This window comes from Telopea speciosissima, chromosome 4 (assembly GCF_018873765.1).
Source record: "Telopea speciosissima isolate NSW1024214 ecotype Mountain lineage chromosome 4, Tspe_v1, whole genome shotgun sequence".
Classification (NCBI taxonomy): Eukaryota; Viridiplantae; Streptophyta; class Magnoliopsida; order Proteales; family Proteaceae; genus Telopea; species Telopea speciosissima.
Genome location: NC_057919.1, coordinates 51,593,463 through 51,618,014, shown reverse-complemented (window position 1 = coordinate 51,618,014; position 24,552 = coordinate 51,593,463). Strand labels below are relative to the sequence as shown.

The window sequence follows — 24,552 nt, the reverse complement described above, 5'->3', positions numbered from 1 at the left end:
CAGTAATTCGTGTACATGTGTTTGCAGATGTGTAATGCAGCAGGAGGAAGAAATCCTTGATCTGTGTGATCCGGGTAGAAATCCTTAGCTTGTGTGGCTTGGGTAAAGAAATCCTTGGCCTGTGTGGCTCGGGTAAGAAACCCCTGATCTGTGTGATTCGGGTGCTCAATTCGAAGGTCTGTGAAGGTGTAAGACTTCTTTCCTACCATTTGAAAAGAGATCCTTGATAGTGGAAATCCTTAGCCTGTGTGGCCTGGGTAGTGGATGTAAGATTGTTGAATCCGAACCACTTCAAATCTCTTGTGTGCATCATTGTCTCTGTCTCTATCTCTATCTCTACCTTGCACTCACGATATTACAACTCTACAAGTACTTGATAAGATCTTTCATGGCAGTCAATATGTTTATTTCTTTTATCTTTATATGTATTTGCCATTGTGTGATTATGGGTATTGGTTATATCATGTTTAAAATTATGAAAACCCAATTCATCCATCCCCTCTTGGGATGTATTCGATCCTACACATGAGACATGGTTATGAACAAGAGGGCGGTAACACCATATGTCAAGTCTGAAAATCAGCTACAAAATATCTTTACTAAACCTTTGAGGGAATTACAATTTCATGATATTTGTAACAAGCTGAGCATGTATGATATTTATGCTCCAGCTCGAGGAGTGTTGAGAGTAATTTTAAGAAAGGGGTTGAGGTCTGTTAAGCGAGATTAGGTTCTGTTAGGCTGTTAGACTGCTAGGCTGATTAGATAATAGTTGACTCATCTCTTTAATCTTATCTCTACAACTTAGTGACAGGCTCTTTTGAGCATTGTCTATAGCTTATTTCATATTATCAGGACCAGACATCTATCGTTCATGGAAATCCACCATGATAACAGTTTGCCTAAATGAAAAGTGTATATGCACGGTTGTCTCTGTCTGTGGATGAGACCATAACTCTAGTCAACATCCAATGGCTGGACTTTCTTAGAGGACTGTTCAAATCATGTTTTTCCTGTTCAGAAACAATGTAAAAGTAATAGGTTGTCGGTGGCCCAATTGCATTTTCTTTGTCTGTGATCTCCTTAGAGGAACCAAGACACTAGTGGAGCATCTGTTGCACACATGTTCGACTCAACTGAGCCTTATCCCAACTAAATGTGATCGGCTACATGGATCTTTTTTCTCCAATCAACTCTATTCAAAGCCATATTTGTTACTAGTCCTAAATTATGCATATCTTTCCCCACTACTTCTCCTCGAATCATTTTAGGCCAACGCCAACCCATGGACCTTTTAGCTCCCACAATAAATCACCCCTCCATACGAGAGCATTCACAGGCCTCCGTTGCACATGTCCATGTCACCTCAAACGACTCTCAAAACCATCATTAGCTTATTGATGGCTCAAATTTCCTCGACTGTAAATTAGAATTTGGCAATGCAAGTGACGATTAAAAGGCACAGAAGCCCAAACTATGTGAGTTGACCAAGAACATCAAAGTTTGTCAGAAAGAGAGCAGAAGCTTCTATCCAGTTGTGACATTTGGCCTAACCAGCAGTGTAAGAGATGCACACTTTGGTATGTGTTCTCCTTCCGGCCAACCCCAACCCCCCCCCCCCAAAAAAAAAAAAAGGATTTTATAATCATGCAGAAAAATATTCACATCTCTAGCAAAGCAGAACCTTAGCCCTTTTTAGAAAGTGTTCTGAAATTCAAGTTTTTTGAAATTTCATGATTAACAGCTTTATATTAGTCCCCAGTGGCAATTATCTGCCTAATAAATGGAAAGCATAAAAGCTTTTACCTTGAACAATGCAATAACAAGTGAGAAGAAACTCATGAATGCTGTTGCAAATATCAAAGGCCTTGTAAGGATGGCTGGTCTCCTGAACACAAAGGTCTGGACAAATTTTATATGTAAAACATCGAGTAATGCTCAATAATGTTTAGTGTAAAAGGATATGAAAATAAATATTGTGGAATATGCAGCTAATGATATCAGGAATGAAAACTAAAAATATACATACTTCCATGTGCAGAAAAAATGCCAGTTGAACAATAACAGCCCGAACAGCAAGGATGCACATTGCTGCAACAAGAGCAAACCTCTTCCATCTCAATAATGGTATCTACAATAAGATTTCAAAGATCACTAAGTTAGCACAACAAAAAATGTGCCCATATTTTTTAGTATGGGAAGGCTGCAATGTTTGATTCATTTTCTGGGTGCTATAATGACAGATTACTCAACTCTATGAATATGAAAGATATGCTTTCAAATAATAAAGTATGGTTGCTTACATGTACAGAGTAAGGCTGGATTTTGGCCTTCACTGGTCTGAGATCAGGAAATATGTGCCCATATTTTTGCTCCTGGATTATAGGGGAACCGTTATTACCGTACACATTTTCTGCGTCAAATCTTTTAAAGTGTTTTTGCTGTCCAGGTCCGTTTAATACCCATTCGTATTTGTACCCTCTTTTTTTTTGCCAGTACCTGAACTATGATTCGGACACAAATTTGCACCACATTGCTAGGCCCTCATAAAAATTGATCAACTCTCAACCCAGCCAACCACAATTTGCACCCTAATCTAGAAAGTGGACTAAGTCTTGCTGAGACTACGAGGGAATTTTATGGCCTAGACACAGTTGAATTTTAGGTTAAGAGAGTAAGTAAGAGAGGAGAAGAAGTTGGAGGAAGAAGAAGAGGTAGAAGGAAGGAGACGAGAGAAGAAGGAGAACAATATTTCGGTAGAATGTGTGTTGTGAGAGAGAGCTCTCCACACCTATATTACTTCACTAAAAGGCTTTGAGAATATTACATACACCTCCCTAGGGAGGTAAAAGATAAGAAAGGTAAAAAATCGAAAATACCCAATAGGGCAATTAGATATAAGACTAGTTCCAAAACTACCCTTATCACATGAGTTCTAACAACACTAACACTCCCCCTCAAGTTGGAGAATAAATGTCATGCATTCCCAGCTTGCACAAGAGAGTACCAAAGTGAACAGAGGTCAAAGCCTTGGTGAAGATATCCGCTAATTGGTTACCAGTCTTCACAATAGGAGTACAAATGCATCCTGAGTCTATCTTTTCCATGATAAAGTATCGATCCACTTCAATGTGCTTGGTCTTGTCATGTTGCACTGGATTGTGGGCAATACTGATGGCTGCCTTGTTATCACAGTAGAGTCTCATAGGGCCTTCAATGTCAAATCCCAGTTCCTATCAAGCCTTTTCAACCATATGAGTTCACACACTCCATGAGCCATAGCTCTAAATTCTGCCTCTACATTGGATCTGGCTACAACATGCTGTTTTTTGCTTCTCCATGTAACCAAATTACCTTTTTTTTTTAATTACCCGAATATTACCTAGGACCCAGGCCGGCCCCTAGCATTTTATTAAAACCAACAAAAGAATAGGATCATAAACGGGGGGGGGGGGGGACATTCCACCTTACCGCAACCCAAGGAGCTGCCCATACAAGGCCTCTCAAACAGAATACCTATCCAGAAACGATAGAGCGAAAACAAACTCTACTTCCTGAGAACCGGCAGACCCGCCTTGTCCTCCCGAAGAATAAACTGAAAGCCGTCTGTAGGCAAACAGCCCTGTTGGAATGTGACAAAAGTCCCAGAGTCGCAGGCAAGGTTGGCTAACCAATCACCTGCCCTATTACTTTCACGAAAGACAAAGGAGACATAAGCTCAGGTAGACGAGACCAAGGCCAAAATCACTTGGAACCAATACCAGCCTTTCCATAAGTTACATCTCTTCTGACTAACCATCCTGGCAGTGGATGCTGAATCCACGTTAACCACCAAGTCATGGAGCCCAAGCTCTTGGCAGTTGGCACAGAAGCAACCCATCTCTCAAGGCTCGAAGCTCAGCAATCGAGTTGGTGCATGCACCATAGTAATTAGAGAACGCCGCCAGAACCAAACCATTCAGGTCCCTTATGACCCCTCCACCTCCTCCAAAGCCCGGATTACCCCTACAAGCACCATCCACATTGAGTTTTACAGAGGCAAAAGGAGGGCACCAATAAACTGGCAGGGGGCGTTTCAGCTTGGGTGTTGGAGGCGTGAGGCCAAAACACTGCAAGATTAGACCATCCCTTAGGGACCCTGGCCGGCCAATTTTGGGGGGAACCCGAATTTCTTTCACGCAGGCTTTAATGCTTTCAATTATTGAGCCAGCAGTGCGCCTACTTTCTCCATGCCTTCTATTATTTCTCTCCTTCCACAACTCCCAATCTACCAAGGACGGCAGGAGACCCGTGATGCAAGCACTAAGATTGCTACAACTTTTCAAATTCTGCCACAGACCAATTCGGCTTCTAACATCCTGTGAGGGAAGAGAAGGGATGTTGAAGATACGCTCGAAATATCTCCATACCTTGGAAGCCGTACCCCCATACAACAGACAGTGGTCAATCGTCTCGCTCCGCGTTCTCCCACAATAGTTACATTTTGAGGCCAGGGGTATGCCAACCGACATTAGTGCCTCGTCTGTGGGGACTCTTCCGTTGAGAAGCTGCCAAGAGAAGAAGGCTATTTTCACTGGAACAGTAAGATTCCACACCCACTTCGCATAAGGGACCACAGGCGAAACACTCCGCACCTCATTCCAAGCCGACTTGGTTGTGAAACATCCATTGCTCAAGGGAGACCACACTAGGACATCATCTCTATCAGAAAGAGCAAAGCCTCCAGTAGTAATGCTATCTCTGATGGCAGGAGAGTCAATGTGATCAATAACCTGCCTCCAAGTGTCGTCCGCCCCCAAGGCATCTCTCACACACAAATCCGTGTCCACCAGCAGGCCATTGTCAACAAAGTCAATCAGGGGACCAGCTCCCGTCCAGTTATCGAGCCAGAAAGAAACACTGCCAGAGCCAAGCAGCCACCGCGCTCTATCCATCAGGAACCCCTTAAAGGCCAACGCACTTCGCCAAGACTTTGAGCCAGCCCCCTGCATTCCAGCCAGTGTAACATGAAGGTTCCTAAAGAACTTTGCCCTGAAGAACCCACTCCACAGAGAGCGATCAGCAAGGACCCTCCAAAGGCCCTTGAGCCTGAGCGAAATACCAACATCCTCCAGTAGCCTGATCCCAAGCCCCTCTTCGTCAAGCAGCCTACAGACCTTCCTCCAACACACCCAATGTCAACGCTTTCCCCATTCCAAGCTTCCCCAGAGAAAATCTGCAAAAATGCCATATAACCCTCCGAATAACTGCCTTAGGCGGGTCCAGCGTAGCGAGAACATGGATGGGGATAAGAGCCTCCCCATCCAACCTGCCACTTTGTTCCTTATCTTTTCAACCAGGTTGTCAAAGAGACAAAATTTGAGCCTTCCAGAGTGGAGAGGGGCCCCCAAGTAGGTGATAGGAAGTGACTTCCTAGGGTACCCGGTCACCACCCCAACCATGTGAGCCCTAGCCATAGAAACCTTGTCACCCAAGACGAAACAGCTTTTTTGCCTGTTGACCAGCTGCCTTGAAAAGCCCTCATATCTGCTAAGAAACCCCATGACTTGTTTGAGCGAGCTTTTCAAACCCCTGGTGAAAATAATGGTGTCATTAACAAACAGACAGTGAGAGATCCTAGGGCACCTTCTTGGGACTCTGTAGTAAGACGCATGCCCCTCCTCAAATAAGTTTTTGATGCCCCTGCTCATCACCTCCTCAGCCAAAATGAATAGAGTTGGAGATAAGGGATCCCCCTGCCTGACCCCCCTGGAAGACTTGAAGAACCCTGACCAACTGCCACCCAGCATTATCGAAAACCAACAATTCTCCACGGTCTTTCTGATTAAGGCGATCCAGGCCTCACTGAAACCAAACCTGGAGAGAACGAGCCAAAGGAACTTCCATTCCAAACGGTCATAAGTCTTCGCCATATCAAGCTTGAGGATCACATTACCCCCCTCAAGTCTTTCCGTTCAAGTCATGAGCCATCTCCTGGATAATGGAGATATTGTCATGGATACACCTACCCTGCACAAAAGCACCCTGTTCCTCTGCCACTAAGGATGGGAGAAGCCCTGCCAGCCCGGAAACAAGATCTTGGCAATAATCTTATAAGAAAAATTACAAAGGCTAATGGGGCGAAGATCAGCCATTACTTCGGGGTTGTCCTTCTTGGGAATAAGCACCAGATTGGCCGAGTTGAAGCTCCTAGGGAGAGTCCCACCCTTGAAGAAATACATAATAGCCGCCCAAACATCCTGGCACACCACCTCCCGGCATGCCGTGAAAAAATGCCCTGAGAAACCATCTAGGCCCGGAGCACTATCACTCGACAAGGAGAAAACTGTTCAGTTTTAGAGAAGAAGGAAAAAGGAGAAGAAGAGAGGAGAATCGATTTGTGTTAATCCGTTATGTCTCAACAAGAGACAAACATGCTTATATTGAAAAGAATGATAAATTACAGAGGGCCCCTGGCCTTATACAAATAATAGAAAACACATAAAACTAAATGGGGTTATGTATAAGAATACCCCTTAAACTAAACTCCTATTCTTAACACTCCCCCTCAAGCTGGGTGGTATATGTCATACATACCCAGCTTGTCCAATAAACAGTCAAAGTGATGAGTGCTAAGTCCTTTGGTGAAGATATCAGCCACTTGTTCATTTGTCTTCACAAATGGGGTGCAAATGGTCTTTGACTCGATCTTTTCCTTAATAAAATGTTTATCAACCTCAACATGCTTAGTCCTGTCATGTTGCACTGGGTTGTGGGCAATACTTATGGCTACCTTGTTGTCACAATATAAACTCATAGGTTCAACAGTCTCAAATCCCAATTCTTGAACAAGTCTCTTTAGCCACAAGATTTCACACACTCCGTGAGCCATGGCTCTAAATTCTGCCTCAGCGCACCTAGCCACCACAGGTTGCTTCTTCCTTCACCAAGTAACTAGATTTCCACCAACAAAAGTACAGTATCCTGAAGTGGATCGTCGATCAGAAATAGATCCAGCCATGTCAACATCAGTGTATGCTTCAATCCTCAAGTGACCATTCCTAGAGAAGAGAAGGCCTTTTCCAGGACATGATTTTAAATATCTGAGGATTCTATAAACTGCATCAAGATGACCCATTTTTGGTGCATGCATAAACTGACTTACCACACCGACAGCATAGGCTATGTCAGGTCGGGTAAGGGAAAGATAGATTAGCTTGCCTACTAATCTCTGATATTTTTCAGCATCTACAAGAGGTTCACCACAATCTTCTCCTAGTTTGTGGTTCTGATCAATTGGGGAGGAGACTGGCAAACACCCTAAGTACCCTGTCTCTGTAAGTAGATCAAGGACAAACTTTCTCTGACAAACATTGATCCCTTGCTTGGATCTTGCAACTTCAATCCCCAGAAAATACTTCAATGGACCAAGATCCTTGATCTCAAACTGCCGAGCCAAGTAAAGTTTAAGCTTTAAGATTTCAGCCTTGCTGTTTCCCGTGACTACAATATCATCAACATATACAATTAGGGCTGTAATATTGCTACCCTTCCTTTGTATAAACAAGGTGTGATCGGCTTGACTTTGAGTATATCCATTCTGTTGGATAGCTTGTCTAAACCTCTTAAACCAAGCCTTAGGAGATTGTTTAAGTCCATAAAGAGCCGTCCTAAGATGACACACTTTTCCATTGCCACTAGGATGCTTGAACCCAGGAGGGGAATGCATGTAGACTTCTTCTTCTAAGTCACCATGTAAGAAAGCATTCTTTACATCAAGCTGGTATAATGGCCAATCAAGATTTGCAGCCATTGAGAGGAGTACCCGAATGGAGTTATGCTTGGCCACTGGAGCAAAGGTTTCCTAATAATCAATGCCATACACTTGGGTATAGCCTTTAGCAACCAGTCTTGCCTTATATCTCTCTACAGTACCATCAGACTTGAACTTGACTGTGAATACCCATCTGCATCCAACAGGAATTCTCCCCTTTGGGAGTTCAACAAGATCCCAAGTGTGGTTCTTCTCAAGGCCCACCATCTCGGTATTCATTGCCTCTCTCCATTTCGGATCAGCCATAGCCTCTACTACATTCTTAGGTAGAGAGATGGAGGAGATAGCCACTGTAAAGGCAACACCTGTAGGAGAGATAGAATCATAGGAGACAAACTTGGCAATGGGATTAGTACAAGCTCGAGTTCCTTTGCGGTGAGCAATAGGAAGATCTAAGTCTGAGGATGGAGGAGTAGAGGAAGGTATACCTGTCTCAATGGATGGAGGCTCAGGATGAGGAGACGAAGAAGGATTTTGGCAGGTCTTCTTTATAGGAAGCCATGAAGGAGGATTTCTCTTGTCCTTTGTATAAACAAGTAGTTCCCCTTGTTCTCTGTTCACCTGTGCACTTGGAGACTCCCCCTCAACAACAGTATCCTCTGGACTTTTCTTTCCCTTGTCAAGCTGAAATGGGGAAATAGGAACGAAAGAGGAGGATGGAAAGGATACAAACTCAGGAGCCTCTTCAACTTCACCACCACGACACTCCCCCTGAAGAGGTGACTGAAAAAAAGGAATGGTTTCAAACAAAGAAACATCTTTGGAGATAAGCCACCGACGGGTAGGAGGGTGGTAACAGGTGTATCCCTTAGAGGTAGAGGAATACCCAAGACAGAGGCACTTCAAGGACTTAGGATCCAATTTAGTACGGGCAGATTTGCTAATATGGACATAGCATATGCAACCAAAGACCCTTGGGGGAAGAGAGAAAGAAGAAGAAAGTGAGGGTAAGACCTCAAGAGGTACTTTGAAGTTCAAGACACTAGAGGGCATATGATTGATAAGAAAGACCGCAGTGAGTAAGGCATCGGACCAAAAAGTTTTTAGAACATGCATTGTAAACCAAAGGGATCGGGCTACTTCCAGCAGGTGGCGGTTTTTTCTTTCAGCAACCCCATTTTGTTGAGGGGTATCAACACAAGCCACCTGATGGATAATGCCATGGTCAGAAAAAAAGGTCTTCAAACCCCCATACATATACTCTCCACCTTTATCAGAACGGACAATCTGAATACGAGTTTGGAACTGAGTATACACCAACTCATAAAAGTTTTGAAAAGCAGCATAAACATCACTCTTTTGTTTCAAGAGATAAACCCAAGTAACGCGAGAGAAGTCATCAATAAAGGAGACAAAGTAGCGGAAGCCACGTAAAGAAATAACAAGGGAAGGACCCCAAACATCAGTATGAACAAGGTGAAAAGGGGAAACAAATCTATTACTAGAAGATGGATAAACTGTCTTACAACTTTTTGCAAAAAGACAAGGTTCACAATGAAAAACATGATTGACAGGAAAAGATGTAAATAAATGTGGCAACATTTTTCGCATAACAAAAAAAGAAGGATGTCCCAAACGCTGATGCCAAAGCAAAATATCCGCCTGTGTACGTCCGCCATGTTGCCCACACACATAAGATTGAGCTGTTGTCACAGGGGAAGCACAAGTGTCCAGAACATATAATCCATCAGTCTCACGTCCACTGCCAATCACCCTTTTCGTCACCAAATCCTAAAACAGACAATGAGTAGGAAAAAAGGTGACAAAGCAATTAGTAGCAAAGTTAGGAACATGGAAGACAGACTGCAAAGGGATAAGTGGAGTAACTTGGACATCTCCCTTCCCCGAGATGGAAGAAAGAGAACCATCAGCAATTTTCACCTTATCTTTTCCCAAACAAACAGTGTAGGAATTAAAAAGCTGAGACCTACCAGTCATGTGATCAGTGGCCCCCGAGTCAATGACCTAGGGAGTGGGGACAGAAGAGGTAGAGACCTGTAGAGCAGTGGATGTAGTGGGAGCAACAGAAGGGGATCCATCTAAGTGTGCTACAATCCGACGAAAAGCTGCTATGTCTTCTTTAGAGAGGGATGATGACTCAGACTCATGAACCCCAACATGGGCTTTAGGCCCATTCTTCTTCGGCCCTTTCTGTCCTCCAGATGCAACAGAGGGTGGTTTCCCATGAAGATCCCAACAAAACTCCTTATGCCCAGACTTGCCACAATAGTCGCAGGAAAAACGGCCTTTACTAGCCCCCTTGGTGAAGGGAGGACGATCTTGTGGAGTGGATGAAACAAGAGCAGAACGCTCAACAGTGGGAGTGGTCTCCATAGCACTTATGCGGGTCTCCTCACTCTGTAAATAACCACACACCTCCTCCAGGGAGGGAAGACTTGGTCGGCCAAGTATTTGTACCCTTATGGGTTCAAACTCAGAGTTAAGACCTCCAAGAAGGAATAGTACCCTCTCCTTCTCAAACAACTGATGCACTTTAGGCTCATCAACAGGACACAGCTGGAGATCTCTGTAGTGATCATACTCCTCCCAAAGTCCCACAACAAGACTGCAGTACTCAGGGACACTTTTGTCACCCTGGCGCAGGCTGACAATTTATTGGAGAAGTTGATAAACCTTTGTAGAGTCCCCCACTCTATCATAAATACGAGCCACACTATCCCAAATATCTTTGGCTATCTCCTTGCTCATAAACCTTTTTCCAATTTCCGGCTTCATTGAAAAAATGAGCCAAGTCATCACAAGGGAATTCTCAGTTTCCCATTTGGAGTAACCTGGATCAGCAGAGGAAGGGGCTTTAAAGCTTCCAGATATATATCCCAACTTCCCCCTACTCTGAAGAATGAGCTTCATTGACCGTGACCAGTCCAAGTAATTAGTATTGTCAAGCTTGACAATGGGAAGAACATTTGGATTGTCATGTGAAGGGGTAATAGGCAAGGCTGCCGCAACAGTGGGGAGTTCAGATGCTTCAACAGACTTTTCACCCATTGAGGCTTCAATGCAAACAGAAAAAACACTTGGGAAAAGTAACCAACAGCACCTCAAGCAAGAATAGTAGGTCCCCAAGAAGCAAAAAAAAAAAAAAAAGTCCAAAAACACTTGAAATGACTTGTAGAACTTCACACAAGCATCAAACAGCAAGAGTACAAAGAAACAATCTTCTTTACCAAAAACGATAGCAGGTGGCCTAAAAACCTCCCAAACAAAGCTCTATTGGAGAGCAAAGGCCAATCAACTTTGGTCGGCGGAAAAACAAAGGCGAAATAGCCCAAGCCGAGATTCACTCCTGTCCCTCGGATACTTCCGGATGACTTGAGAAGACACAATGGGAAGAAATGAGACCTCCAAACGAAACTAAAGCCCCTAGTTGCTCTCCATTTGGGTTAGAAACAACGGAGAACCAGGTCTGAGAAGAAGCTTAGGTTTGAGTTCGAACTCCAGCAGTAGGCAAGAGGAGAACCCAACTCTTAGCCTACTAAACTCTCTTCCAACACCTTCAAACTCCAGGAACATTAAGCTCTGATACCATGTTCAGTTTTAAAGGAGAAGGAAAAATGAGAAGAAGAGAGGAGAATCAATTTGTGTTAATCTGTTATGTCTCAACAAGAGACAAACATCCTTATATTGAAAAGAATGATAAATTACAGAGGGGCCCCTGGCCTTATACAAATAACAGAAAACACATTAAACTAAATGGGGTTATGTACAAGAATACCCCTTAAACTAAACTCCTATTCTTAACAAAAACAGCCCCCTTTACCTCCTCCAGCAAGGGAGGTAAAAGAAGAGTAGCTTTCTCCGCCTCAGACACAATCTTGGGGATCAAAGCCAATAATTCCTCATCAACTAAGCACCCCTGTGAGGTAAAGATCCCGAAAAAATGCCGCACCACCTCAGCCTACACCCCCTCAAGATCAGAAATCCACACACCATCCCCCCCCCCCCTTTGATTTTATTCACACAGGCCTGCCTTCTCGTGACATTAACCATAGAGTGAAAAAACTTCGTGTTGCGATCCCCCTCCTTCAACCAGGTTACTCTGGACTTCTACTTCCAAAAGATTTCCTCCTGAAGTAACACCCCCTGCAAGGCATCCCTTGCCTCCCCAAGAGTTTCCCTGGCCTTAACACTGGCACAAAGATCAAAAACTGCCTACGCCCTGCTCACCGAGTCCTCTGCATCCCTAACCTTCTGGTGCACATTGCCAAACACCTCCTTGTTCTACTTACGGAGAGCACCGCGAAGCCCTTTGAGTTTTAAGAACAAAACAAAAAGGGGCGAGCCTACCGTCGGTTTCTCCCACTGAACTTTAACAAAGTCGAGGAAGTCCGGATGCAGCAACCACATCTGCAGAAACTTAAAAGCTGAAAACACACGGTTGCTGGCAGCAGAGAAAGAGAGCCAAATGGGAGCGTGATCAAAGCACGTCTGGTTAAGATGGGTGACCTCACAACTGGGAAAAGCCCCAATCCATTCAGCATTTACAAAGAACCAGTCCAGCCTGGCCAAAACCCTTCCTGCACCTGCCTGGTTATTCGACCAAGTAAAGACATTGCCTGCATAGCTTGCATTGATAAGACCAAAGCTGCTCACAAACCTCCCAAACTCCTCCAGAGACATCGAACAAGCAGGCCTGCCTCCTGCTTTCTCCAAGGGGGACACAACAGCATTAAAATCCCCTCCCACAGACCACGGAAAAGAATTAGTCCTGGAAAAGAGTTCAAACCACTCCCATAACTCCCCATGCAGGGATTTAGATAATTTCTATGGGGATTTACTGCATCAGAGGTGTGTGGCTGGTGAAATAAACGGTTTATTGAAATACAACAAATTTTAACCTATAAACAGGCCCCTGTGCATATACACAACTACTTTTTCAAAAGTCAAATAAAAAAAAAAAGCAATAAAAATCTCTCATAGTTTAGTTAATTCAAAGTAACACATGTCTATGCTTCAAGTAGAAGCTGTTCTCTGTAAGTTTCAGAAATTCCATGAAATCTATCTTTCCGTCTCTGTTTGTGTCAATTGTTTCAATCATCCTTCTGTATTCCTCCGTCTCTAGTCCTTTCAGGAGAGCCAGTCTATGTAGAACACTTCGTTAACTCCATTGCATCTATGAATCCATCTTTGTTCTGAACAAACACATCAAATGCTTCGTTCACTTCCTCCAAGCTTGGCTCCTTCTTGTCGAAAAGAACTGAAAACTTGTCAAAGCCTAATCTCTCTTGAAGTCTCTCAACATTTGGGTTACAAAAAATCCCCAAGTTCTCCATAACAATCTCCATATCTGCTCTGCTTAGTTTCCCATCATCTCTTTCTTCATGCAAGCAGAACTGTGTGCTTGATTTATTTCCCCCAAAAGGCCTGCTTAGCTGCCAAGGAAGGATTCTGGTTTTCTGTGTCAACCTGATGCTTTGATTCAAAGAATGCAAAGTCATGTTTGGATCGGAGAGCAGATTAAAAACCTGAGTAGATCTTCTGAATAATGCAGACCCAGTTGAGCATTCTGTGAAATATTAGGATCCCAACAAATCCAGCTATTGGGAGAGAAGTGGAAAATTATCTCCTGCAATTCTCTGTCTGGTCTATTTCCCCAAGTCCCTCTAATAGGGGGGGGGGGGGGGGTTGGACCCCACCCGGGCAGGGGGTAGGGTGGTCATTTTTGACCCCCCTCCCAATGAGAGGAACTGCAGGAAATGGACGGGCAGGGAATTGTAGGGGAGAAGGATCCGAGAGAAGTTGAGATGGTGTTTGGGGATATACTCTCCATCACAAGGAGGGATAGATTGAAAAAGAGAGACAGAGAGAGAGAGGCTGGTTCAGATTTTAGTTTCAGGAAAAAGGAGGGATTGAGTTATATATACTTGGGACATGAAGCTATTAATTTGCTTATAGCAGAGAAGATTCCCGTGTGAGTTTTTGTGGGAGGTAAAAAGAACAGAAAAGATTTGAACTAGTAAATGTCATCTTATTGTCCGACTGAAGGAAGTTTTTTTCCTTGCTTTATGGAAACTGTGTTCAAGTCGTTGAACAAGCATGGCTGGCTTGCTTATTGTCTGTCATTCAGTTTGGCTCTTTGTGGTTATGGGCTTCCTCAACAGAAAAAACCTGAAGTTTCTAGGAACTACAAGGGAAACCGAAGCTAAAAGAAAAGTATTAAACTGTTCCCGGAATCAAGTGCAACCCCCCCCCCCCCCGGGATGTTCATGGGTGCTTGATTAATTAAAATGCAGTTTAAGGATCATATTTCTAGACCATGTCATATAAATCCAGTTGATGACAATGGTTGTTGTTTTGCTGATCGATCACATAAAAATACTTTTGAGAGAGACTTTTGGTCTTTGTGGTAAATATGATGTACATTCTAATGAGCAATTCATGATGTACAATATTTGGTAGTGATACACATCAAAGTGAGAAGGATCCTTAAAAGTTCACCTTGGCTGAAGATGTACATCTCATCAACTGCCTCATGGTGGTAGGTGGGAGGAGTTCTTGATGGAAATATATCATCCAAATCATAGATGAAAATGCAAGTAACAAGGGGTTTAGATTACTTATCTGTTTTGTAGACAATTCAAGGTTGATGTTGGCAACTCAAGCACCAAATGTAACATCACGAACATGAAATTATGTTGAGAAACTGAAGGGGTTGAGTTGTATCAATGGACATTATCCTTAAGACTGTAGACACCCCCTATGGTGCAAGTCAGGTTCTTGCGAATCAACCTCCAAGATAAATCAGCCCTTGGCCTATCTAGTAGTCGTTGCACCTTGCACTTGCTTATTGGCCAGGCCCCGTCGACACATTTGGGTTATGCTAAATCAATAATAGGAATGAAATAACAGGACCTCGCAAAACAATAAAAACTAGAAAGAAAACTTTAGTGAAACTTGAGAAAATTGAATACAACAGAGAGTGTGTAACAACACTTGTAATTCATTTACAAAGTGTCCAAAAACATCATCTATATATAGAGGTGAAAGACTCATTGGACATACCCATCCCAAGGGATGTGTCCCTTCAAGAGACACAACGGTAAAAATCAACATTGGTCCAAGGGATGCATCCCTTCAAGAGACAACGGCAAAAATCGATCGACATTGGTCCAAGGGATGTGTCCCTTCAAGAGACACAACGAAAAAAGTCGACATCGGTCAAAGCCAATCAACCTCGGACAGAATCGGAAACACACAGAGGTATTTTGAAACTTCATTTTATTAAAATACAACAGTATTTTTTTTTGTTGAGGTGAACAAGGAGGGCTTCCCCCTTCTTTGTTGGTGAATGGTTCCCCAGAGGGTTATTTTGCTCAGATAGGAATAAGGGAGGGCTGACCCTTTTTCTCTTGTTTACTCTGGTGATGGAAGGTCTCTCTTCCTATCTCAGATGGAAAGTTGAACAGAAATTGTTCAAGCCACTTCCTAAATGTAAGGAGATGAACCTTATCCATTTTCTCCAGAGCTTTTGAAATGTTTATATTTGGTAGCTCGAATGCTCTAAGCTTGTTCACTAGCATGTCGAGATTGGCCATTAATTCCCAACAATCTTTAATTTTCATCTCAGGAGTTTCAATTAATGTCAAGGAAGCTCTCAAGGATTTTGTGGGATGTGAAGAGGGACAGTTTCCAATCTTCTATTTGGGTCTCCCCCTTATTCCAACTAGGCTCTCTGTGCATCACTGCTCCCCTATTCTTGATAGGCTCAAGAAAAACCTTTAATTCATATCTAGAGTAATCATCGAGGAAAGTTATGAAATACTCAAACCCATACATTGCTTGTATATTTATGAGTCTACACACATCAGTATGTATTAACTCTAATAGATCTGTGGCTCTAGTACCTTTATTGTGAAAGGGTTTCTTGGTCATTTTGCCCTAAAGGCATGACTCACAGGTAGGGAATAGTTCCACCCTCAGACACTCTAAGGGCCCCATCCCTTTACCTTCGGTCCAAATTAATGTGATTTAATCTTAGATGCCATAGATATGTTGAGTTCACTGGAGCTACTTTCCGTTTCAAATCAACATTCGAAACAACATTTGTTATAATAGGATAATCTAGAAAATACAATCCACTTTGTATATATCCAGATGCCACAAAAGAATTATTAAAATGAACAATTAACTTTGAATTAAAGGAAAAACTATACCTGTCGAAAACAAGTTTTGAAACTGAAATAATCTTCCTCTTAAAGAGGGTACATAGTAACAATCCTTTAAAACTAAATTAACAGAACTAAAATTCAAAATAAAAGTTCTCACAGCCATCGCCATGGTTTCAGCTCCAGTGACCATCCGAAGACGCATCTCATTTCTTTCCAGATTCCTTGTCTCCTTGAACCCCTGCAAATCATTGCAAATGTGAACAGTGGAACCACTATCCACCAACCAAGAATTGGTCGGTTCAAAGGATAAATTAGACTCGTAAAGAATGTAAACATCACATGTACCTTCTTTAGCAGCTTCTATATCATCTGACTTCTTATCTTTCACAGTAGCCAAGACTGCATAACAGTTTCTTTTCCAGTGACTCTCCTTCTTGCAATAGAAGCACTTTCCTTTAGCTTTCTTATTGCCAGACTTCCCACCCTGGGGTTTCAGGGGCTTACCCTTATTTCCCTTTTTCTTCTTCTTCCCATTTGAAGAAGACTTCAAATTAGCAGCATGGACCTCAGTCTTATCCTTTTTCAATGTGGCCTCCGCTTCTACTAGTGCATTGGCAAGCTCGGTGAGCTCCAGCTCCTTATCTGACATCTTGTAGGATATCTTAAAGGATGCATAGCCGAAGGTGAGTGATGCTAAGATAAAGGTGAGTGATGCTAAGATAAAATCAGTCTTGTACTGCAGTTCAAACCTAGTCCCTATGGATTCCAGTTTCTCGAATAGATTAATCATTTTCATGACATGGTCCATCACTGGAGTCCCCTGGGACATGTTGTAGTTATGGATCTGACTCACTACATCAGGGTGTGCATGTGTCAGCTGTCTGTTGAACAATTCAGCAAGCTTGTCTATTTTACCACTTGAGATACGTATATCCTTGACTGAGTCCAGTACTAACTTCTCCAATGATCCTAGGATATAAAGTGATGCCTTAGAGTCCCTCTTAAGGAAATCCTGCATCTCCTCATATGCCTCAAAATCATCTGGGTCGGGTTGAGGAGGAACTTGTTCATCAAGGACTGTGTAAAGTCTTTCTACAGCCAGGACCAATTTAATGCTCCGGTACCAATCAACATAATTTATACCATTTCATTTGTATTCACTAATGAGTGTTAACAGGTTGGAATTAACAGCAGTCATTGAATAATAATCTACACATGTACAAGTAAAAAGACATGCATATTAATGACCATTGATAAAAATTGAGCATACACATCAATGGTCTTTCATGATTTAGGTCTCCCTCATGACCCAAAAAATGAATTGGATACCTACAACCCTTGCATGCATAACTTACCCTATCGGAAGTCATTATACACACCGTGGTAGTGTGGACTAATTTGTCCACCTCATGGGCTTCCAATATTTTCGGCCACCTGGGTGTCATGTCCAGATCCTGTCTGCTGACATACACCTAAGTCATGCATTTACCTATTGCATTAATTAGAATCATGGCATCATGAAACATGGTCCACTTTCGCAGTGCCCTCTTACTATCCATATCCTAACGTATCTAGATAGAGGTAAATATAGATAACCATCTGATAACGAGCCTGGCAATGTTCTGTCAGCATATGCATGGTCATATCACATAATCTCTATATTTACCTTCAATATGAGGCCATGGACATGTCTACTAGCTTAGACTAGTCCATGTCATACATGTATTATAATCAAAGAGGGATTAAGCAACTCTCACATATATATCATGGATGGAATCAAATAACATAATTAATCAACATTAATTAAAAGTGATTATGGGATGGCGGCATTTTTATCAGAAGCAATTAAAGAACTCTCTCAATAAAAATAAAACTAATAACTTTCTTTTAATTATGGGTGCATCAATCATGCCATGGATGCCATGCCTCGATCATCTCCTCCGCCCAATCATGTCTTCATAGTTAATGACTTGCATCTCCATAAGCTTTGAGCGCTACATGTGGATCATGATCAACATGTCCTGGGAGTCCTAACTCCTCTAAAATTACAATGGAAACCTAGGAAAAATATTCTATACACTTTTCTTTCCATAATAAAGAAACCCCGCATGGAGAAACCAACCCACCATTTTGGGTTGCCAATGGGTTGGAGTACATTTGTTTATAAAAAAGAAAGGGGCAGAGAGAGAAAGAGAGAGAGAAGTATCACATCCACCCATAATCCCAATGCATCACAGACATCAATTTACCATCCACATTATTAGATAGTCAATCCCATAATCACATAGGTACGCAATATTATGTATAGGGCCCACAATCACATGGATCATTCAAAAAAAAAAATAGCATCACATCTCATGTGAAAATATATACCCCAAAAACAACTTGTTCACAAGTGGGTGAAGGGAAGGATCTCTTCACCCATCATCTTCCTCCAATCCGTAAAACCATTAAAAATAATTAAATATTCTATTTTATAATATTTTTTTATTTTTTATTTTTCTGGAGGGAAAAACACTGTCAAATACTCGGGGCAGCAATCGCATGCAAGCGCATAGCTGGGCAGCAACATTGGGCCCACACAGCCTACACAGGGGCAGACCGCGCGTGTACATGGTGCAAGCTGCGGCCCTGCTACTGATACATACCGCACGCACGCCAGGCGCAGGCCGCGGGCGTGCAAAGGCAACAGGCCATGCGCAATGAACCTAGGGTACCAAATTTTTTTTTTATTTAATCTAGAATAATGGGATTTAACCCTATGATGGAATAAAATAAAATAATTACAAAATCAAGGATTCCATCATTATACATGGTCAAGGTTGTTACAACAACCATAGTCACCCATGTACACATGGCAAGGTTGTTACATGAATAACTACCTTGTAACCACCCATGTGCATATGGGAAGGTTGTTACAACCATAATAAAGGCCATGTGCAACCATCCATAACCATATTCTATAATGAATATTCCATCAAAAAGATTGCATTCCTAATATGATAATTGCATACAATTAATTATATAATATCCATGGGTGAGAAAGGTGGCTCTAATACCACACTGTAGGCAATGCTATGGTCCATGGGATCATGGTGATTCACCTTAGGAAACCAATAAAAATATAAGTATCAAGTTCCCAACTCCTAGGATCTCCAGGGTTGTCTGTTGGGAACCCTAGGGTTGCCCTAGGGCACCTTAATCTGGCTTGGGCATCCTATTTTCAATTTTAGGATTTTCCATGGTCGCCCATGGTGCCCTACTAGAACCCTGTTATGGTTTGGTATGACAAACCAATGCCCAGTCCGTCTCTTTGACGTCCCATAAAAATATTCGGATCCATGTCATAGAGAAAAGTCATCTCTATTCCATCCCATGGATAGAGGGATCCATCCCATACCCGAATGCGCAGCGAAAAACCATTGATTCGGGTTACTTTCACTTCCCATGAATAATCATAAAATTAAATCAACAGGAATTAACATAAATTTGCTAACCTGATGAGCCTCAAGTGTTGCTCCTCTAATAGACAATTGGTTTTCCTCCAATGAGCACTCTAAGTAAACAGATCTGAACCTCCAATGGTGCAGCCAAGGTTCTTCAAGCCAATCCTAGATCTTCTTCAGTTCTTCAAGCATAGATCTGGGTTTCCAAAATCCTAACTCTCAAACAATAGAGAGCAAGAAGAAGGAGTAAGAAGAGATCACAAGAGAGAGAAGGGGAGAACTAAAAATTCGTCCAGAGGGGGGGGGGGTAGCCAAAAACGTGGAGCACTTGTGCCCCCCCCCCTATGTTTTTTTGGTGTTTTATAAAGCCAGGGTTTCTAAAACCTTGGATGGGAAAAATTCCGGTGAGAGTCTGACTCTCTCTCTCCTTGTAAGCTTTCCTGTTTAAACTCAAAGTGCTTCTAATTGGTGAAGAAGCAGAATCTAATAGGGAATGATATAATTAATTAATTATTTTAATTTATGGATAATTACAATTAACACCATATCCATTAATTAAATAAATAACCAATTGTTTCAGCAAATTCTAAATAACTCCCTACATGACAATAAATTATCATGTACAACCCCCCCCCACTAATCAACGCTATCATTATGGAATCTAGGGCATGTACACTTGTACTGTCAAACCCCATTCCATAGTACATGTCCATACAAGAGTGTCTATGTATCTGATCGGATCTCGTAAAACTTGATAAAACACTTTAATCAAATAACTATGTATATAATCTATTATTTTATGTAAAATAGGTTTTGCAAAAACCATTTCCAAAACGGCACTGGATCCAGATTTTGATCCGACCATTCACTGACAATCTCAATCTTGGTGTTCCCCAATCAGGCAGTGATGATCATGTTGAGTAACTCCTTCACTCACAAAGTGTTCGCACATTCGCAGAACACCGGCTTTAACTCACTTGAGTCTCAGTTATTGATGAACCAAAGTATGCGGTTACACTTTGCAGTAACAGGGTCCCCTCAAGTACAGGGTCTTGGTGATTCATGTCTATCCCTTCCTACATCTAGCAGTAATACATGGGGGAATCGACAAAGTAGATTCTTCACCAATACACACATCGAACATGTGAGTACTCGCATTCGTACCCTGACATCACATGTCTAGGTATACCCAATGCGACGACCATATGATAAGGGTGCCCAGCCCAAACCCTAGTCGTGATTACCATTTTAAGTAATACTTACGGACACATAATGCTCAAAAAGTTTATATCGCATGTAATAATATTAAACCAAAATGTATAAAGGTTCAATACAAAGTAAAACCGGATTGAATCAGACCGAACCGGGTTTGATGGACACATAAATCTAACAATATAGTGATGCTTCGTTCAACGGACTCGGTTGTGTATTGTTGTAAAATGGGAAGGTGATAGTGTATACTTCAAGACAACTGCAAAATTATGAATTAAATTACTCTATTCATGATTTGGAACTGGCACCAGTGGTATTTTCTTTGAAGATATGGAAGTACTACTTTTATGGTGAGAAGTGTGAGATCGATCAGAAAAGCTTTAAATACTTCTTCACCCAAAAGGAGTTGAACATGAGGTAGAGGATATGGCTTGAACTAATCAAGGACTATGATTGTGAAATCAACTACCATCCGGGTAAGACGAATATGGTGGAAGATACATTAAGTAGGAAGTCCCAAATTTGTGTTGCTGTATAGTTGACCAATCAACCTCATATTCTAGAAGATCTAAGAAGAATGGACGTTAAGGTAGTAACTAGTAGTAGCACCCCAACCCCCAACCTTACTGATAAACATCATAGTCCGACCATCCTTACTAGAGGAGATAAAAATGAACCAAAATGAAGACCAATTCCTAGAAAATGTCAAACTAGAGATACATGAAGACAAAAGGAAGGGTTTTTGTATTGGTGCCGATGGCATACTTAGATTCGGAATAAGAATCTGTGTTTCCGATGACTTGGACTTGAAGGAAGAAATTTTATGGGAAGCACACCATTCTCCCTACACCATACATCTTGGTGGCACCAAAATGTACATACCTTAAGGAATTTTATTGGTGGAATAAAATGAAGAAAGAAGTAGCTGAATTCATTGAGAAATGCTTGACTTGTCAACAGGTTAAGGCAAAACACCAAAGACCTTTAGGGTTGTTGCAGCTGCTCACCGTTCTGGAATGTAAAAAGGAAAACATCACCATGGATTTTGTGACCTCATTATTCAAGACACCCAAAGGTCATGATGTTGTGTGTAATAGTCGATTGTTTAATGAAATCTGTTCATTTCTTACCTATAAGGAAGACCTACTCTATTGACAAGTTAGGACAATGTACATTGATGAAATAGTATGGTTACATGGGGTACCAATTTTCATAGTGTCGGACCAAGATCCGAGGTTCACCTCGATATCTTGGCAGTCTATAGGCAGATCTGGGCACTAAGCTTGACCTCATTATAGCATATCACCCACAAACCGATGGTCAATCAGAACGCACTATTCAAATTATGGAAGACATGCTGAGGGCATATGTTATAGACCTCAAGGGTAGCTAGGGAGAACATCTACCACTGGTGGAGTTTGCTTATAATAATAGCTATCAAGCCACCATGTGCATGGCTCCATTTGAGGCTCTATATGGAAAGAAGTGTCGAACGCCCTTGTATTAAGATAAAGTGGGTGAGAGGAAATTGTTTGGACCAGAAATACTGCAGAAAACGTGTGACAAAGTCAAGAAGATACAACAGAGGATCCGAGCGGCTCAGGATAGGCAGAAGCAATACGTTGACATTAGAAGAAAACACCTAGAGTTCAAGGAGGGAGATATGGTACTCTTACGAGTAGCTTCCATGAAAGGAGTAATGAGGTTTGGAAAGCAGGGCAAATTGAGCCCTAGGTATATTGGCTAGTTCGAGATACTAGAGAGGATAGGCTCGGTGGCTATAGGCTAGCACTTCCACCAAACTTGTTTGATGTTCATAATGTATTCCATGTGTCCATGTTGAGAAGATATATAGCTGATATGACGCATGTGTTGGATTATGAACAACTCCAATTGGAAAAAGACTTATCCTATGAGGAGAGACCTATCAAGATATTTGACCGTAAAGAACACCAGTTTTGGAATCGGACAATCTCCTATGTAAAAGTCTTGTGGAATGTTATCATTCGAGCATTCCAATCCATTAATCATAGAGGTTTAGACCTTACCTTAATGGAGTGGAATCACAGCGGAAGGGATGATCGAATGCAACTTGTAGTTATGAGCAGATCATGATCTCTACAAGCTTCTTCACAAGAGAAATCCACACCACAAAACCCTAAGCAGTCGAATGGAAACCGAATATGCAGAGCTTGAAGAGGAGGGAGAGGAATTCGAATCTGTTACATGTCTCTAAGGTTAGAGCCTAATAACCTATTTTATAGGCTACACCCCCTGGGCACCCCCACTAATCCGATTCCCTCTGGGAATCTAAAATAGAAGAAAAGAAGAGGGGAAGGGATCGGTCACTTAAGTGACCGTCCCTCCCTATGGGCCTGCGATCAACCCCCCTCATGTGGGCGATCATATTGGGTCCAAAGCCCATGTCTTATTACATCTCCCACTCGCCCACATAGGGCGCATAAACTTAATTATGCATTCAAGCTTCTCTCAGTCTACATTATCCTTCATACAGGCAATGAGGCGTGCGACCTAATGAGATGATACAAGTGAGGAGTACTATATCAAACTTCCATCTAGCCAATATAGTACATCACTCTCAAAAGTCTCGAAATACCCCAAACGATCCACCTACACCAGATCTAACACTCTCGACCCCTCATGATGAGCAGTGTTAATCCTTGGTATGTAATATACTCATGACTGCATTGATCACAAACACGACACGTCGCCCGAGTTATGAGTTACATAATAAAGGTGTAACGTCCGATGGTTTTCCCTGAGCCCCTCATGTCAATTCAAATATCCCCAACAACTTTCCCAATCGCTTCCCGCTGGACCGCATCATTCATGATCCTAAGGAGAACATCAAAGTAGCATCATAGGGTGTCTTTTTCATGATATTTTCTCAGGTAATAAGGGTACTATGGGATTAATATAATCCACGTGGCTCACACAGTAACGAAGCAGGGATCCATTTGGTCACTGTCACAATCAATCATCATAAGCACATGCTGTATGATATGCATGCTATGGATAACTCCCACTAGGGTGGGTAGTTCACTCGTAATAAATAAACGCCATACAGATCTTAGTCTAGTCGCTACTCTAAGCGCCTAACCTGAGTCTTTAGCACAGTCACCCTCATGGTTTCTGCCTAGAACCTCACATCTGGCTTCTAACAAGCTACTTGGAAGTGTAGTGTCTTCCAAGTTGGACCAAGTAAAGGTCTCATCTTAGCTCTAACTAAGGCTTCATAGAGTAAACATGCTCATGGGCTCATCTCGCTCGATATGCCCCAGCGCTGAGGCAAATTACCCGTGTGAGTGGGTCGATTCCATGCCTGGTGACATCTTTACAAACAATGAATGTATATGAAAACTCAAACAAATATATGCTCATTAACAAATGTAAGAGAAATACAGATAACTGTCCATCACAAACAAAGTATTCCCAAAGAAAATACATATCAAATCCGCTTGAGTCCCAAGTTCCTAACGTGAACTAGGTAAACATCTTTGACAATAGGCTTAGTCAATGGATCAGCCAACATATTGCCAGTGGAGATATGCTGCAGAACAACTTCACCTCGCGCTACCATGTCTCGAATGTAGTGATACCGTATGTCAATGTGCTTGGCTCTACCATAGAATTTGGGGTCCTTCGCAAATGCAAGCGTTGTCGTGCTGTCAGAGTGTATAAGTACAACGTCATCTGAGTGAGTAGAAACACTAAGTCTCTGCAAGAACCTCTTGAGCTAAACGACCTCTTGTACAGCTGCCGAACATGCGACGTACTCTGACTCCATCGTGGATAGGGCGATGCAGGTCTGTTTCTTGCTACTCCAAGTGATAGCCCCACCTCCCAGGACAAATGCATACCCTATCACTAGCCTAATTAGCATCACTATATCCTCTCAGTCTCAAGTCTGAACCACTGAAGGTGAGCGAGA

General features: G+C 42.2%; 1 long non-coding RNA gene across 1 annotated transcript; it reads right to left on the bottom strand.

The window, feature by feature from the left end:
• Positions 1-1,742: 1,742 nt before the first annotated feature.
• On the bottom strand, positions 1,743-22,792 carry LOC122659783. Its single transcript, XR_006332546.1, has 4 exons — positions 22,779-22,792; positions 19,140-19,145; positions 2,030-2,131; positions 1,743-1,902 (listed from the first exon to the last, which is right to left on the bottom strand). It is a non-coding gene; the product is annotated as an uncharacterized LOC122659783 (long non-coding RNA).
• Between the last annotated feature and the right edge of the window lie 1,760 nt (positions 22,793-24,552).